This window comes from Cibotium barometz, chromosome 22, assembly GCF_041138505.1.
Source record: "Cibotium barometz isolate CiBa-2024 chromosome 22, ASM4113850v1, whole genome shotgun sequence".
NCBI classification, from domain to species: Eukaryota; Viridiplantae; Streptophyta; class Polypodiopsida; order Cyatheales; family Cibotiaceae; genus Cibotium; species Cibotium barometz.
In genome coordinates, this window is record NC_141067.1 from 53,548,429 (window position 1) to 53,565,704 (window position 17,276).

Below are 17,276 nucleotides of genomic sequence, written 5' to 3' on the forward strand. Positions count from 1 at the left end.
AGGTGGCTGTCTCTGGTCTAGACCAGAAAACACAGCCAAATGGCTCTTCAACATCATGTAACTTGGTGGTGCCAGAAATTAGAATGAGGACAGCGAGCCCCCACATGGGTGTCATGGGGTATGAAGGGTATGAAGCCTTGCAACCATGGTACAAGGATGAAAGAAGGAACAAGGGGATACATGTTTCAAAGAAAGTATCTATCTCTCAGCCCTAGAAAAGGTACAGGGCTTTAGTCCAAGGAGGGGACAAGAAGAACAGGTGCACACAAAATAGAGCATTGGAGATTGGAGCAATCCAAGGTTGCAGCAGAAGGCTCTCAAGACAAGATCCAAGTGGTCAACTGTGTCAAGTTTTGGAAGAAGGATGCCAAGGATGAAGTCTAGATGGAGTAAAGGGATGATGTCAATCATCCAAGATCAGTTGGATTCCCGTCATCAAGCTTCGCAGGAGGGGATGTCACATGCACAAATGTGGACATACTTGAACCCCCCCCCCCCCTTTCCCTTTTTCTGACTGGCCTTAGGGCCCAAGATCCTCGGGTGGTTACCATTTTTCACTGCCCATGGGCACTTTATATCTCCCTATAAGCGATGCAGCCGAGGAAGCACCTTGTGGAGTTTTGAGCCCAAGACCTCTTGGTCCTAGGCAAACAACTTCACCACTTGGGCTATCAGCCCATTGGCTTAACTCTCCCCTGTTTTAGCTAGGATTAGGAGACTTTTTAAGCATCGTTGTTTATGGGTTTTTTGGTGTTTTGTTGCCCAAGGACCTGGCCGATAGTAGTCGGGTAGATGTAGGGGTAGTTTTATGAGCCTATAAATAGCAAGGGTCAGTTCATTGTGTACCTCATAGGTGGGACAGGGCATAGCAATAGATGTTACCTTTTCAGGCCATGATTGACTAGGATCTATGTACATCTTGATCTTTGCATTTTTGCCCAGTTCTTAATACAAGCAGTTCTTTCACATGTTACAATAGACACCATCACTTACATACATGTCTATACACTACACAAAGATCGCCTTTCATGGCTAGCTTGGAGTCTTCTAGATAGTTGGCACACGAGGGTCATAGCAATTGCTGGTATGCATGGATCATTAGTTGCGTTAAGTCACATAGACAGCCATGGACGTGGATAACCTCATCATTAGTCCCGGATTCAGCAACATTTTAGGGGAGATTTAGGGGCAGATTCAGAGCTGATTTTGCAGCCCAATAGGCTCCTGAAGTACCCAAGACATATACCCATGTATGGGACAGCTTTTGGGCACAGTTTATACACAAAAGATAACTTTTTGGACAGTTTTGTAGGCTCAAAAGGCAAAACCTCAATTTCGAACTAGATGCAATAGAACCCATTGTAACTTAAACTCTTAAGAGTCTTAAGAGTTCATTTTGAGTTATTTTTTTTCAGTTTTATGCCTCTTTGGCATCGATACCCAGAGTGGAATGTAAATGGATATACCTGATCTGTCCCATAGGTCGGATTCGGCCTCCCGTGGACGTTAATATAACTTTCTTTCTTTCTTTCTTTCTTTCTCATTTGTACATATCATCTAATCCTTCTTTGGGATCAGGTCATAGGCAGTCAGTAGAAGGTCTACCGACTGGATTACGACTTTTCCTCTTCTCCCTATAAATAGCCAAGCTCTCATTTGTACATATCATCTAGTCCCCCTTTGGGATCAGGTAGGTCATAGGGAATGTCTAAAGTCAAACTTTTGGTCAGGCCAAAGGCCTCAAAAGTTGTATAGTACATTGAACACGCAGCTTATCTCTCTCACTTCTCTCTTTGTCTTATCATCATTAAAGTTTGCATCATTGTTTTTAATCAAGCTTAGGACTGAGAATCAAGTAGGCAAGGCTTCCACACATGCAACATTGGTATTAGAGCATTCAGGCTTAGCCCCCTAAGCTATCCTAGGAAGGTGCATAGAATCCATAGCAAAATACAGCAAAGGTAGCATTATGAGTGGTGGTCTGCAACAAGCGTGTCACAAAGGAGGACACCAGTGTACTCTCAGATCAGTTCCCGAGGCAAAGCAACAGGCATGATCATTCTCGGCATGAGACCATAGCTGTGTTAAGGAAAAGGGATTGCAAACATGGCAAGAAAGTGGAATAGATGCACAGTTCTTCAACCAAACTTGGAGTGGAATCCGAGATGTGGCAAGGTGTTCAGGCAATCAAAGTCAAAGTCAATAGTAGTCCACGTAGGAAGGATGACAAGTTTCCAACCAGTGATCAAGTTTGGCACGTGGGGATGTCACATGCACAACCGTGCACTTGTAACCTCATCATTAATCCCAGATTCAGCAACATTTTACAGGAGATTCAGGGGCAGATTTAGAGCCAATGTTGCAACCCAATAGGCTTCCCGAAGTGCCCAAGACATACACCCATCTCTATGGGACACCTTTTGGGCACAATTTGGACACAAAAGATGAGTTTTGGGAGATTTGTGGAATCAAAAGGCACAACCAACTGGATTATGAATTTTCCTCTTCTCCCTATGAATAGCCAAGCTCTCATTTGTACATGTCATCTAATCCCCCTTTGGGATCAAGTCATAGGCACTCAGTAGAAGGTCTAAAATCAACCTTCAAGTCAGGCCAAAGGCCTCGGAGGTTGTGCAGAAATCGTATCTTTTTGTACCATATAATACATTGAACACACAGCTCATCTCTCTCTATTCTCTCTCTGTCTAATTGTTAGAAATAAGCCCTAATTTGTGCCCACACCTTAGCCTAAATCAGCACATATTGTTTGGTATGATGCCTAGGTGCAAAAGCATGAAGGATACATGCACATACTTACAATTATGAGGTGTAAAAGTAGCCCAAAAGGTCAAAAACGTGGACAGAAGCTGTGAGTTGATTCCTCACTCACAAACCTCATCAATGATGTCAGTCACAACCTACTCTAGCTCTTATATAAAGCCCATGTACCATCTCTTTTGAGACGAGTAACTATAATGCAAGAGTAGTGCTATTTTGCTTCTCTTTCTCGATCTCTCACTTTCTCATTTTAAGTTTTCATTAATCATGAATGGCACTCTAGCCAAACCACCATGATTCGAACACTAATCATCATTGAAGTTTGCATAATTGTTCTTTATCAGGCTTAGGGCTGAGGATCAAGTAAGCAAGGCTTCCACGCATGTAACAGCCTTTTGAGTACAACTTTGACACACCCCTTTGATAGAATGTGCAGCAGAAGAAGAGAAAGTGGAAACACAAGAGAGAGAGTGAGAGAGAGAGATGGAGAGGAAACACAGGTGAGAACTTGCTCTCAATATCATCACCAAAAGGAATACATGTCCCGAGCAAGAGGGGAGAACCTCGTAAGTGAGGGACTGCAGCTAGACAAGCTAGGCAAGCTGCTAAGCAGTGAAATATGAGGGAGGCATGCCGGCTATATATACTCCTACATGTAGGCAGCCGACTGGAGCAAAAGATCACCATGACTGGGAAAATTACCCAGGACAATAAATGGGGAATAAATATCGGTAAAATATGAGTGAGGGGTGACCAACCCCTCTGACTAACATGGTCAGCCCTAGAGGCTAAAATAGGACACCAAATAGGAAGCCAGCAAGTAGGAGATGATGTCTAGCACCCTTGTCTCTTCAGAGAGGCAGGTTCGATCCTTTGTCACAGCTGATGCATTACATACACCTGACACCAGACATGTCTCATACTATGACTACTAGAACTAAACAGACGTTTGAGGCATTCGATCCTTTGTCACAGCTGATGCATTACATACACCTGACTCTAGAGATGTCTCATACTATGACTACTAGAGCTAAACAGACGTTTGCGGCAGCAATCTAAGAGGCTGGAAACCGCACAGACATTCCCACCTGACACCACAAATAGCTCATGACAGGGGCCCCAGGACCCCACCGAGTGAGGCCCCCATATGGATAACAACCAAATACTTCTTGCTCGTCCATTGGCTGAGCTGCACTAGTTCCATGGACTGAGCCTCTTGCATGACTTTTTCCTGCAGGAGGACATGAAACTATCCATTTCTTCCAGGTCAAAGAACATGCAATCCAGATATCAGGATCATAACTATCAAGTTTCCATCATTCTTTCACGTTTATGGCCAATGGAATACTTCACGCACTTCTACCCATAAGCTTGATCACAGTGAAACCTGTCCTAGGAGGCTCTTTGCTCGATCAATTCTTCGTAGGAAACTGATGTTAAAATGTCCACTCTGGCATTGTACATATTAATGCTGGATTCACAAGCAGCAGTTGGAACCGCCCCCCACCCCCACCCCCTCTGCCCAGATGCTACAGAGCTTGCCTAAGAGATGCAGAGAGACATCCCCTGCGGCTTAAACACACACGTCCAACTCGCATGAATGGTTGTATGGGTGTAGTTCGCTATTCTCCGGGTTTCAGCTGCTGGATCCAAAGCACAATATGGTGACTATGTCTTCGCTACCATATCCTGGGGCTCCCAGTGTATCGAGTGGTAAGGTGAGCAATGGCTTCCCAGACAAGCTTTACTGTTGTGAAGCCTCCTAGAGGTGAGGCTTTAAGTTGGAAGGATATGCACCCCTTCGGATAGATTGCTTCGATAGCACTTCGGTGATCAAACCTGCTACACATGGATGAGGACCATGGCTGAATTTGAAGGCATGCCCTAACCAAAATATCATGTAAATGACATAAGGTCCTTCTAAAGAGGAAAGGGAATGTTGTGCCAGATTTATTCCTGTGGTCATTCAAAAACCAGGCCATATGCTTATCCAAGGGACTGGATTATGGTATTCCAAGAAGAGGTTAGGGCACTAGGGCATACTCAACGCACATAAAGCAATAAAAGCCCACCATCCCACACATTAGTTAAGTCATCGCTACATTGTCCAGGTGTTCCAACCTTGTGATCTTGCTGTCAAGCTGGACGCTCTAGATTAGGGATGGTGACTTTCATGGACATCAAAGATTATGCCTCGATTGCATGGCCAAGTCACTAACACCTCTAGAAGGTGTTCACTCCAATCAGCTGAGCATCTCACTTTTGGGGCTTGTCTCAAGGCTTGGCCACTACCTTCAAAAGTAGCCAATGTTTGGTATATCCTACTTGAGTGTGTGCGTGTATGTAGACTTACAGCCCCTATCTGGAAAAAAAAACGCACAAGGGTAATTGCTTCCTTATGCATAATTCCTTCAATGGAATGCACCATAAGGGGTGGTTGTCCTATGGAACCATCCACTTAACATAATACATTAGTGTCTCTTGAGCCGTTGCAAGTTTAAGATAGAAATTCATTAGCAAGAGACATTTGAGAAAGTTCACTTGGATACCATGACAGAATCTTTAAGCATGGTATGTTTGCACGTTTGAAAGTCATGATTTTGAAACTCTTGTTTATATGGGCAAAAGGTTCCAAAAGCATAGCATTTGAAATTTTGCATCTCTTTTGTTTTTTAAGCAAAATGTCTCATTTTACCAGGTTGAAAAAAAAGCTATACAGCCAACTATATACACTTCCGAAGGTCTGAGGTTCAGTCGGATGGTATGGAGCAGTGAATGACCTTGGGAGGGCCATTCCCATCCGTCACAAACAGATCGGAATCGACCACATGAGCAGGTGAAACCGGCAGGAGTCGAGCACGTGAGCAGGTAGAATCGTTCTTTGGTGATATGGGATGTAGGGATCGGATCATACATCAGTAACTAGTAAAAATTCTGCAATCATAATTAACAAACCAAAGAGAATCGACTTAGAATTATAAGGAAATCAAACACAGCAGAGGGCACCGAGCTACAGATCCACATAAGCACGGAGTCGGATGGTATGGAGCACGGAATGCATTCCTATCCGTCACAGACAGATGGGAATCGACCACATCAGCAGGTGGAACCGGTGGGAGTCAAGCGCGTGAGCTGATGGAATTGTTCTTTGGTGGTATGTGATGTAGGGATTGCACATCAGTATCTTGTAAAAATTATGCAATCATAACTAACAAACCAAAGAGAATCGACTTAGAACTTTAAGGAAATCAAACACACCAGTGGGCACCGAGCTATGGCTTTGACTTTGCACACGCGATTATAAAAGCCAAAGTTATACACATCTAGTTCGCATAATTGACAGGTATTCACTAACAGCTTAATACCATCAGGCATGTTAAAAGGGCTTAATAGAGAAAGTTTCAATGATCTCACACATGATTATATAAGCCAAGGTATAGTTGACAGGTATTCACTAACAGATTATACCATCGGGCATGTAGATCAGACTTTAAAAGGGTTTAATGGAGAAAGTTCCAATTATCTACACAAGTAATGACTGCCCTGATCATATTTTTTACACAAGACTGTCTAAAAAATCTTGAATAGGAATTTTTTTGTGGAAACACTTTGTAGATTTTCGGGTAAAAACAACAGGAACAGACCAGCCGACCAACCAGCAGACTCGAACTTTTATATGCACAATATATGGAGGATGCATACTTAGAGGGGCACAAGTGGCGGTGTAAGGGTGACAATTTCAACATCACGGTTCGATCTTGTAACAAGAGTTTTATAAATACGCAAGCTATCGCCTAATATCAATGAAAGTATAGAAATGCATGGTTTAAGAGTACACAGAAGATACCTTTAAGGAAGGGGGGAGGGGTCTAGTCAGAAGATCCAACACTTAAGAGAAGAGTCAATCGAAGTGGCTGTTGGGTCTCCATCCCAATATTTCATAGGAATCGTCCATGATTCAGCGCGGAAAGAAGACCTGCCACTAGCCAATTGTAACAAAAAATGTAGCAGAAAATTGGCACAATATATTGCCACAAGCCCCACCTCCTAGCTAGCTTACACCTTGTAAGACCCCTTCCGTTAGTAGCCGCTTAAACCACTGCACTTTGATCCAAGCTGATCAATCTGTTTTAAAGCTGATCAATCTGCTCTTTTTGTCGTATCCGTCATAGTGTATTTTTTTCCCAGATTGCAGTCAATGTTCGGGCAGCCTGCCTTTGCTTTTCTCTGTTCTTTTTTCTTTCTTTCTGGAACTACAAAAATCGCTGCGGTATGGAGGGAAGGGATGATTAATTAGCTGCTCGTGATTTTCTCTATTCAGTAAGGGGGAGGCCGGGCGCCGGCTGCCCAGCTGGCGTACACATCAGGGGGGAGTTGACAGTCGGTGAGGAGGTTGGGCGGCACGTTATAGAGGGCCATGTTGGAAGGGCTGCTGAGGCCGATGGGCGGCGCATGGATGGAAGGACCCGTGGAGTGTGAAACGGCTGAAGCAGCGGGAGGGGCTTGCTGGATGGGCAGCGGCTCTTCTTCGTCAAGAGGCAAGCGCTCATAGGAGGCGTTGAGAAAGGAGGCGGCCATGACAACGACCGGACCAGCCGCTACAAGGGCGCCAACTACGCTGCCGCCCACCACCTGCCCTTGGCCTCCTGCCAGATAGATGGTCAAGCCTGTCGCCCCCGGCGGAGCCGGCGGTGGCAGAAAAGCTCCCGACAGCGAAAGAATCTCGAAGCGACCGTGTAATGTAACCGTGGCCCCCGGAGCAGCTGGCTGCCGGAGCGTAACGTTCGTCACCGTGCCACTCCCGCTCAGCACGCAGATGCCCCGCTGCCGCCGTCTAGCAAAACTAGCCACCGTCTCGCCCACATCGCATCCGTTGGCGATCTCCAGCACGTGTGCCCTCAGCGCATTCGCGCTGTCCCGCGTGATGATGATGGGCGGCTTGGGCTTGTTTTTAGACCCGGGGGGCCTCCCCCTGGGTCTCCTCGGGGCGCCACTGCCCGTGTCTCCCCCCTCCGGCCCCGTGGTGCTGCTCTCTCTCGGTCGCTTTTTGTTGCTGTTATTGCTCCGCCCTACCAGGCCACTGTTGCCACTATTCTCGTCTTCAGACGTTTGCAAGTCTCTCTGCGGATTAACAGGGGCTCCACCTTGGTGGCCTCCTAAATGAGATCCTCCTGATTCAATGATCCCGGCCATGGAGACATGCCCTTAGAAAAATTATCAAAGGGCTTTTAGTAGATCAGAATAGAACGCATGAGCAAACTGTGCCGGCGAACAACCCTTCTTTTGCTAAGAGATTCATATCAGCTTGCTTTGTGTGAGGTTTCTGATGAGAGTTTGGAGGATGTGATGGACGAGAAGAAGTATTGCAGGATATAGAATCAGACAGATAGAGAGCGAGCCCGCCCCAGAGAGAGGAAACGAATAGGAGTGTGGTAGGAGGGGGAATTAGATCAGGGGTAGATTGGAAGCAGGGGGGAGAAAGGAGGTTAAGCAAAAACAGTGTGGTGGTGGTGCTGTTGTGGAAGAAGACGAAAGACGAAGATCGCCGAAGCAGCAGAATAGAGACGAACAAGGCTACAAGCAATTGACGGTCGCTTCAAAACAAAACAGCGGAAAGATACCCTGCACCGCGCAGGACCGCGGACCTGCACAGATCTTGCCAGGTGTGAGCCACGTTGACAGATGGGACGTACGAAAATGAAGTCGAAAGAGCACGGGATCATTTTTATCCCAGCGCAGCAGCCACACAAGCACACAGGTCTGTACCTACATTGAGTTCACCCACATTCAGCCCGTTGCACTGTAGTCCCTAGCCCGGCCTTCGCGGGAGGTTCTACGTAGGGACGGGGTTTCGTTTCCTCGTTCACGTGGGACCCTCTGCCGCGCATGGGCTGATGGGACCTCCTCCTGTCTGGTCTCTCCTCGTCTGCGTATCGTAAGCTCAGAGTCCAGTGTCCAGACTCCACCCACTCTTAACCACTGCGTCCTCCCAAATTAAACCCCCACTTAAGTTTTTAACCCCCTGCCTTAATCACGTGCCTTGTACCTAAAGTCAAAAGATTATCGTCGCTTTCGCAGTCTTTTCGGTCGGCCATCCTGCGACATGGCGTAAATATCGGTTAATCATCCGCTATTACATTTGAACATCTTTAAAAAAAGCCCCTCATCTCGCCAAATTTGGCAACACTAACAACGAGGTGAATAGGTGCAGGCCCAGGGTGTTCTCTTACCTTGCTTTACTTAATGATATCTCCAGACCCGCGCGGGAAAAGCTCCAACGCAAGGTGGCTTCTTTGATGATGACCTTAAGGTCTGGCTTTATGCTGTAAGGATGGAGGAGCTAAGGGTCGAGGAAGAGGTGTACCGACAATCGGCACAAACCATTTGTTTAATAGAGTTAGAAGCTAGAAGCCAATGCTTTCTAGTCGTGTTGAATGGATGCGCTCCAGCCATGTGTGGGGATCGCAGGAAGAAAGGCATGAAATATGTTGATATGTAATGTGGGCCTTGGCTCATGGGTGAGGCGAGCAGGCATGAAATATGTTGATATGTAATGTGGGCCTTGGCTCATGGGTGAGGCGAGCAATCGGGGATATACGAGGAGGCCAGAAAAGGTGGAGATGGAAATTGCAAGTTGATTGTACGAGTGACCTTGGAAAGTTCGATGAGCTAAAGCTCTACGAAGAGCGCGCAAGTAGCCATTTCAAAGCTTGCAACCTACAGTAACCACTACTTGGTTACGCAACATTAAGGCAAAAGTACTTATAAGGGTTATGCTTCTAACAAGAGAATAAATTCATTGGGTTAAGAAACTAAATGGTAACCTATCCATAAGCTAAGAGCTTGGTCGCGTGGAACCATCCACTGGTTACCCAACCGGTCAGGGTGGGCACGGCAAAAAACCCGGCTACCTAAATTGCGAGTGGTCGCGTGGATCACGTTTTTTGTTTTGAATTATTATTTTTTAAATCCTGAATAAAAAACAGAGGAGAGACTTGAGAGCCTGAAACACAGAGCGCCCGTAACCTGCTTCTCCCCCTTGCGTGCTGCAGATCACCAACGATCACATCCTCAAACAAGTGGCACGTTGAGCTATTGTAGGGCAGGTAGCTTCCTTCAACCCTTCCCCCTACGCCATACTGGAGATAGCAGATAGCACATTGTGGTGCATTCGCAAAAGGTCAAGGAGTACAGGTCTCTTTCTCTTCAGCACAAAGCATGTCTCTTTCTCTGAGGTCTCTTTCTTGGCCATACTGGATGAGCTTATGCAGTCTAGAGTAAATTCCCTGATTGCAGGTTATGCCCAACACAGATAGCAGATTGTGGTGCATTCACAAAAGGTCAAGGAGTGCTGAGCAGGCCGATTATGTTGGATGTGGTCTTTTGGAATGCACTAATCGCAGGACATGGCAACAATTGGCATGCTCTAGTGGATATGTTGCTTGCAAAAATGATGCAAATGGATATGTTAATTTGTAAATGTGGTGTGCATGGCTTGAGGTCCTCAGGTCATCTTCAGGGATAGGTATCTACAGCTCTGTTAACAACACCATAGCTTCTTTTGGCTGCCTTTTAATCTAGAAAGGGCCAATGATTTCACTGCTGCTGCTCTGCAGGCTTATTGCATTAAAAGAAGTAGTTCAAAAAAGGTTTATTGCATTAAAAAGGGTAATTAGTTTATACATCAAAACATTGCTGATATTAGAGCGAGGGTAGATATTACAACGAGGATAAATATTATAGCCAGGATATGCTTTGACTTAAGTTTACGCATTCCACAAAAAACATAGGCCATGACTTGCAATTTAAAAGCCGCGCTTTTCCATTATGCACTGAAAGATGATGCTGCATACATGGCAAAGCACTTAAATGCTTCAGCAATTTGCTTCAAGGCTTTGTTAGACTCCTCTTCCAATGCCAAGCGCTTTTCTATTGAGTGCCACTGCCTCCTCAAACTCGGCCTTTGTGAGCTCAATAACCTCGTCTTCATGTTTTGCCCTTCGCACATCGATGCTATCCATGAATGAAATGAGTTGCTTTGTTGTACCCTCAAGTTCTTTTTTCAACACCGGCATTTATCTCCTCGCTTGCGTTTCTTGCCAGATGAGTACTCCTCATCCATGAAGGGATCGTCACCCTTGTTGCTTGAACCACCAACCTTATTCGGTGAAGTGGAATCCCCTACTGTTATGGCTCACCCTAACCCTCCTTGAAACACATCCAAAAAGAGCTTACCTGGTGAACCGCAACTATCATGAGGATCTTTCCAATGGCCAAGCTCGTAACCCTTGAGGTCTCCAAGCTCTTGAGAAGCAATTCCACCGTGTCTCCTGCGAGCATTGTTACACCGCCGCGTTGCACTACGGGTCCTCGTCCCTCCTCTCACCTCACTTCACTCACACACACTCACTAGCATGCATTAGGGAGAGAGATTAGCAAGATCAAGACTCAATTGCACAATGGGAGAGTATCTTGTATTATGAGAGAAATTCACTTATATACATGGCCATAAGTGTTCACACTCACTTAAACTATGGCCGGCCGGGCACTTTAGGCTCATAAGAGGCCTAATGCTGTTATAATGACTACTCTCATAATATATCCATGAAGTACATCACTTAGGACTTCACCCTAACTTGCTACCACACGCTCTTGAAGTGAGAATCGCCATAAATACTCCATCACACCATTACGGGTGCCCATCCAAGTTGTAGCTTTGGACACTATTGCTTCATATCTTAAATATGACCCTTTGGTGTATCTATCGTGACTCCTTGATGTAAGATAATGGCGGTAGCTCTTGTTAATCCTAGAATTGGATTAACACCTACATATAAAAAATAACAATGATTTGAAATTGCTAACAATTAAGCATTGAAAGAAATCAGATAATCCACAATTTACCTAAAAACCCTCTCTTTTCCGACACGGTCAAGCATGGTTGTGTATAGATCTTCAGCAAAGTTTCGAGGGAGCTTCATTTCTTCTCGTTGGTTAGGAGTCATGTTCTAATAACTGTCACAACCGGAAGGGATATGCCGTTCATAGTCATGCACCTTCTTTCAAGAATGATGCTGAAATACGATCCCAACGAAAGAGACATTGATCGGGAGAACGAAACAGTCCTTGCTGAACACAATTTTGATATGAACTCCCACCGCTCATATCCCGTCTTAAGGATGACATTCAAACTACCATCTTTCATATCTTCAAATAACTTGGCACAAGCATCCAATAGAGTGGCAGTTTCTTTCATTGTCCAGTTTCCTGATCGAAAGAACATCTTTGTTGGAATTGGCTTTCCAGCATCGCTGAAGCTTTCCCTTCTACCTCCTGTACAGAGATGCTCGGAGGTAGAGACTGGGAAATGGATTGTGGGATTGGTGGAGGTGTGTTAATAAGAGGGGGTATAGTTTGAGATGAACTTGCTAAAACTTTCTTTCCTTTTCGAGCTTTCAGCTTACTCTTACCCTCTGTGGTTTGGGGTAGATTGGTAATGCTTGCCAAAGGGCTTCGAGTAGATGCAGCAAAGCCATGACAAAGCGAAAACGTGTGGGGGGGGTGGGGTTACATCAGTTTGAGACAAACCATGTTTACCCCCTTGTTCCATAGATTGGCAATGTGATAAAAACTAAGAATCCAAGGTTTGGGAATATTAGGTGAAAGGCAGTCTTTCTTCCTCACACCACTCCATGTTGAGATATGGAGTGAGATTTTCCATTTGGTAGCACCTGCGAGTAAAAATTATATGAATCTTGAGAGTAAATGAGAGCTTGTTTCAAGAACCTTGAAAAAGAAATATCTTAGAACGTGAAATAATGGATTGTGGTGTGTGTCATATGCATTCTGAGATATAATATCACACACCATAGTCCGCAGTTCTTAAGAAATAACCTCCTTTTTCTCCAAATCTAATGTGCAACTACTTCCTACTACTACACAGAATACAAGGTAAATGTCTTTTTCTTCATGCAAGTTTATTTATGTTGGGCTTGTAGTTTTATTTCACCCTATCCCGGCCCAATATCTTGCACTGCAGTCCATTATTTCCGGTTCTGAGATACATTATCACACACACCACAATCCACAGTTCTTAAGAAAGGAGCTGAAAACAACACTTATAGTCTTCAACATATATTCTTCATGTCCTTGATAGATGAAGGCTATAACTCAACGAAGCAAAAGAGTGATGCAGGGCTCATGGCGTGGAGGAGGGCGTTGAGAGAAAAAAAGACGAAGGGCGTGGAGTTAAAAAGAGAGAGAGAGAGGATGGCATATTTCTTCTACGCTCAGCACATGTAGAGAGAGAGAGAGAGAGAGAGAGAGAGAGAGAGAGAGAGAGAGAGAGAGAGAGAGAGAGAGAGAGAGAGAGAGAGATTCATCAACAACACTAACCAGCCCCCCGCAGCAACAAAAGCACCGCCCCCCACAACTACACTACCCCTAGCTTCCCAACCGGTCCCCACCATAACAAAATCATTGGCACCACGCATAAGGGCCAAGAATGCGCAAGACCACCAACCCTGACACTAACAACCCTCACGATTAAATGACCGAGAAACCGGCGCAATGACCACAAGACACCCTTGAGAGCCAAGCACCCCACCAAAGCCACCAGTGACCCCGCAAGATCTTCGGCAAACTTGCAATCCTAAAAGCTGGTAAAGCAAGCAAGCACACATCGGCAAGCTTAAAGCAATGAAGCAACCAGCAAGAAGAAGAAATGGGTTGTAAATGAAGGATTCAACCTATGGTAATCCTTAGGATGTGCTAGAAATTAAGCCAAGAGCCCCCTTGAGAGTTTCAGCTTTGTATTAAATCCTGGTTGAAATTTGAGAACCTTGATTTTTACGAGAAATCGTCCTGCCCTATTACTCTCACTATTTTGCCCTTGCCATATTATTCACCCACGTGCCACTCTGTGGCCATGTGTAAGAAGGGATATTTAAAGAGTGAAAGACAAGCTTTATTCCCATTTCAAATTCAAATTTTAGTGTAAAGAGGGGGGCAATTCTGTAGGGAGGTCACTTATATGATGAAAACGTATATCTCTTTCTCTCTATCATCATTGTCTAAAAATAGAACATGCCATCATAATCTGTAAGAAGCATCTATTACAGGATATAAAAAGTGAGCACACCTCACCACACGACTTAGCAAAAACCATTTCTATTTTTTAAAAATATTTTTTTCTTAACAAAAATTCCATATACATGCACACATACACATATACACGTGTACCCACATAGACGTGTATATACGCACACACTCTCGCGCTTGTACACACACACACACACTCACTTGCACACACTCATGCACACTCACATACACATACACACATAAACACATGTAAGCATACATGCACATAGTCGTACACTTGTGTATGCACATGCACACACATGTGTGCGCATGCACGCACGCCTAAGCATGTACACAGTCACACACACACATGTGTGCACACAAAATCGACACACACCCAATCACCCACATGCGCATGTGTACACACACCCACGTCAGTGCACATGATGCACATACACACACTTGCTAGTATGTGCACACACTTGCATACACATGCACAACACAAATACACGTACGTGCACACGAGTGTACACACACATGCATGTGTACGTGTACACATGCATGCACAAGTGCATGTGTACGCATATACATGCATGCATACATCCACACACACGCACATAGTTACGCATACACACTCTCTTGCGTACATCTACACACACACACTCTCGTGCCTACATCCACACACATCCTCTTGCATATGTGTACACAAAGATACATACATGCGTATATACATAGGCACATGCACATACAAGCACACATACTTGCACATGCACATACATAATCGACACACACACAATTAAACACACTTGCACATGCACATAGACTGGACTCATACATGCATAGGCATGCACACACACACACATACATGTGCATGCACACACTCGAGTGTACAAACACACACACGTGTACGTATGTATGCACACACATGCATATATAAGTGTTCTTACATGTGCACACATGTACACACACATGTATGTGCATACACACATGCACGTAGATGCACACCCACCCTCTGTTGCGCACATGCACACAAAGATATATGCATGTATACACATCAGCATGCACACACAAACACACACACACGGGGCAACACACACACTGACACGCATGTGTACACAAAGTAGACATACATAGTCACACACACACAGTCTGAGCATGAGGGTAGCATGAGCCACCTTCATAAGGCTTTACTACTTGATGATGCACTCACATAGATACCTGCGCACACACTGTTGACACAAAAGTGTTGAGAGATGTAATCGCGGTGTTGTATGTGTGGTGTGAGAAAGCACCTTAGAGGTGCAAGATATTGTGGTAAGATAAGAATGTCACATGTGATATTGTATGGTGTGTGAGTGTTGACTAAAAGAGTAGAAAAGGGAGTGCCACATGGATGATGATGTGTAAAGTGGGAAAAGGCTAGAAGGCCTATATCATTATATGGTTCATTGTTGTGAATGCAATAGAGATCGTGTGTTGAGTGTGTACTCTCTCTCTCTCTCTCTCTCATGGAGTTTTCAGTGTGGTATAACCCACCTTAATCTTATGCTTAATCTTGTGTCTAACACCATGATCAATCCCATATTAAGATTGTTAACATGGTATCAGAGCTTGGCTAGGCTCTTGGTCATGGTGAATATTTATGTATAGTTTTGTTGGTTATGAGGTTATTTAATTAAGCATTATTTTTATTTTATTTTGAAAAACATTAGCACACTCATTGTCATTAGTACTGCATTTGGAGAGAGATTATGCTCCTGGGGATTTGGAGATTATGGTGCTGCCTACGGAAGCTAAAAAAGGAGATTTCAGCAACAAGTATGAAGGCTATGGTTGTTGAGATATCGAGCTCATCTAGTGAGGCGGTGGACACTGATGACCCGCCTAGGGGATAAGCCCCACACTTACACCACTAGCATGGTTGGTGAGATCATGGGTGATATGCGACCAGTGGGATGACAGGCTGTGTGACAGCCATTCTAGAGATTGGCATAGTTATAGCGCCAGCTCATTTAGTTGGGTTCACACTATAGAGAACCCTAGTATGTATTTGGTTGAGTACCTTTTCATAAGTGTGTACTCTTATCTTTGTATATGGAGTGTTGAGTGTTGTGTGAAGAAGAAGAAGATTTGCAGCCTCTCACCTTGTGTGCTCTCTTTAAAGAGTTTTGTGAGTGTGTGTGTGCTTGCAAGAGCTCAAGCTCTCTTCTCCCCTACATCTTTTCATGGTACCAGAGCTTGGTTCATGCTAAGGGCTGAGCTGCAAGCAAGAGAAGTACAAGAAGCGGTACGAGGGTAAGAGCTTCAACTACTTTTCTCTATTTGTGTTGGCGACTACACCCTTGTCGGGAGCTCTACGGGAGGCACCGGCAAACGATCTCTGATTGAGGAGCTTTCTTCGCGGGAGTAAAGCTATAGGAAAACTATAGCTTATCGGACAAAATTTTTGGGCCACAAGCGCGTCTCGGGCACGTCAGGACCTCCGTTTTTGAGAAAGCAAACGATTTCGAGCATTGCGGCGAGTAAGTCATCGATTCTTTGCAGAACTCTATTTTAAGAACTGCACGAAGACAGATTGGCTGTGCAGGCACTGTGTGTGCTACAAGGAGGTCAACAGTTGCCATTGGGTGTATGTATGCACATTGAGGTCATTGGTTGTGACATTTGAGTGTACTACAGTACCGCTACAAAACATACAGCAGTTTGTGCAGGACAAACCAGAGTGCTGTTTCTAGTAAATTTGTGTGTCTGGCAAGATGTCAAATGATGGCATAAACCAGATTGTTGCTGAGAAGCTTGATAAGAACAACTTCCATGCTTGGAGGTTCAGCTGACAAATTTCCTGATGGGAAAGGGCTACTGGGACTATATAGAAGGTGAGCATGAAGAGGCACCGGAGATACCGGACATCAATCCGACTGATGCAGATGTGAAAGAGTTCAAGGATTGGAACCAAGGAGCTAGAAAAGTTATGTATTGGCTCTCTATCAGTATACAGGACACCATGATTGGGCACATACAGGATGCCAAGTCCCCCAAGGAGGCGTGGGACACCTTGGTAAAATTCTATGAAACAAGTACCAAGGCACGAAAGATACAGTTGAAGAATGAACTTCATACTGTGGAGAAAAAGAGTATGTCTGTGAATGACTATGCATTGAAGATAAAGGGTATTGTGGAATCCCTTGCATCTATTGGCATTTCAATAGATGATGATGATAAGGTGGAAGTCTGTCTACGTGGTCTCAGGCCACAATACAAGGCGTTCAAGATGTCTATTCAGACTCGAGAAAACATTCCCAATTTTACAGACTTGGTTTCTATGTTGATTATAGAATAGAAGAGCTTGGGTGAAGACCAACATCTTCACAAAACAAAAACAATTCAGAGCAGCAGGCCTTCTACACAAGTTCAAGAAG

The 17,276-nt window shown here is 44.7% G+C and overlaps 1 pseudogene across 1 annotated transcript; it reads right to left on the reverse strand.

The window, feature by feature from the left end:
* Nucleotides 1–6,172: 6,172 nt before the first annotated feature.
* Nucleotides 6,173–8,370, reverse strand: LOC147626715 (AT-hook motif nuclear-localized protein 16 pseudogene; annotated as a pseudogene). Its single transcript, XR_015268625.1, has one exon. The product of XR_015268625.1 is annotated as an AT-hook motif nuclear-localized protein 16 pseudogene (transcript).
* Nucleotides 8,371–17,276: the final 8,906 nt, after the last annotated feature.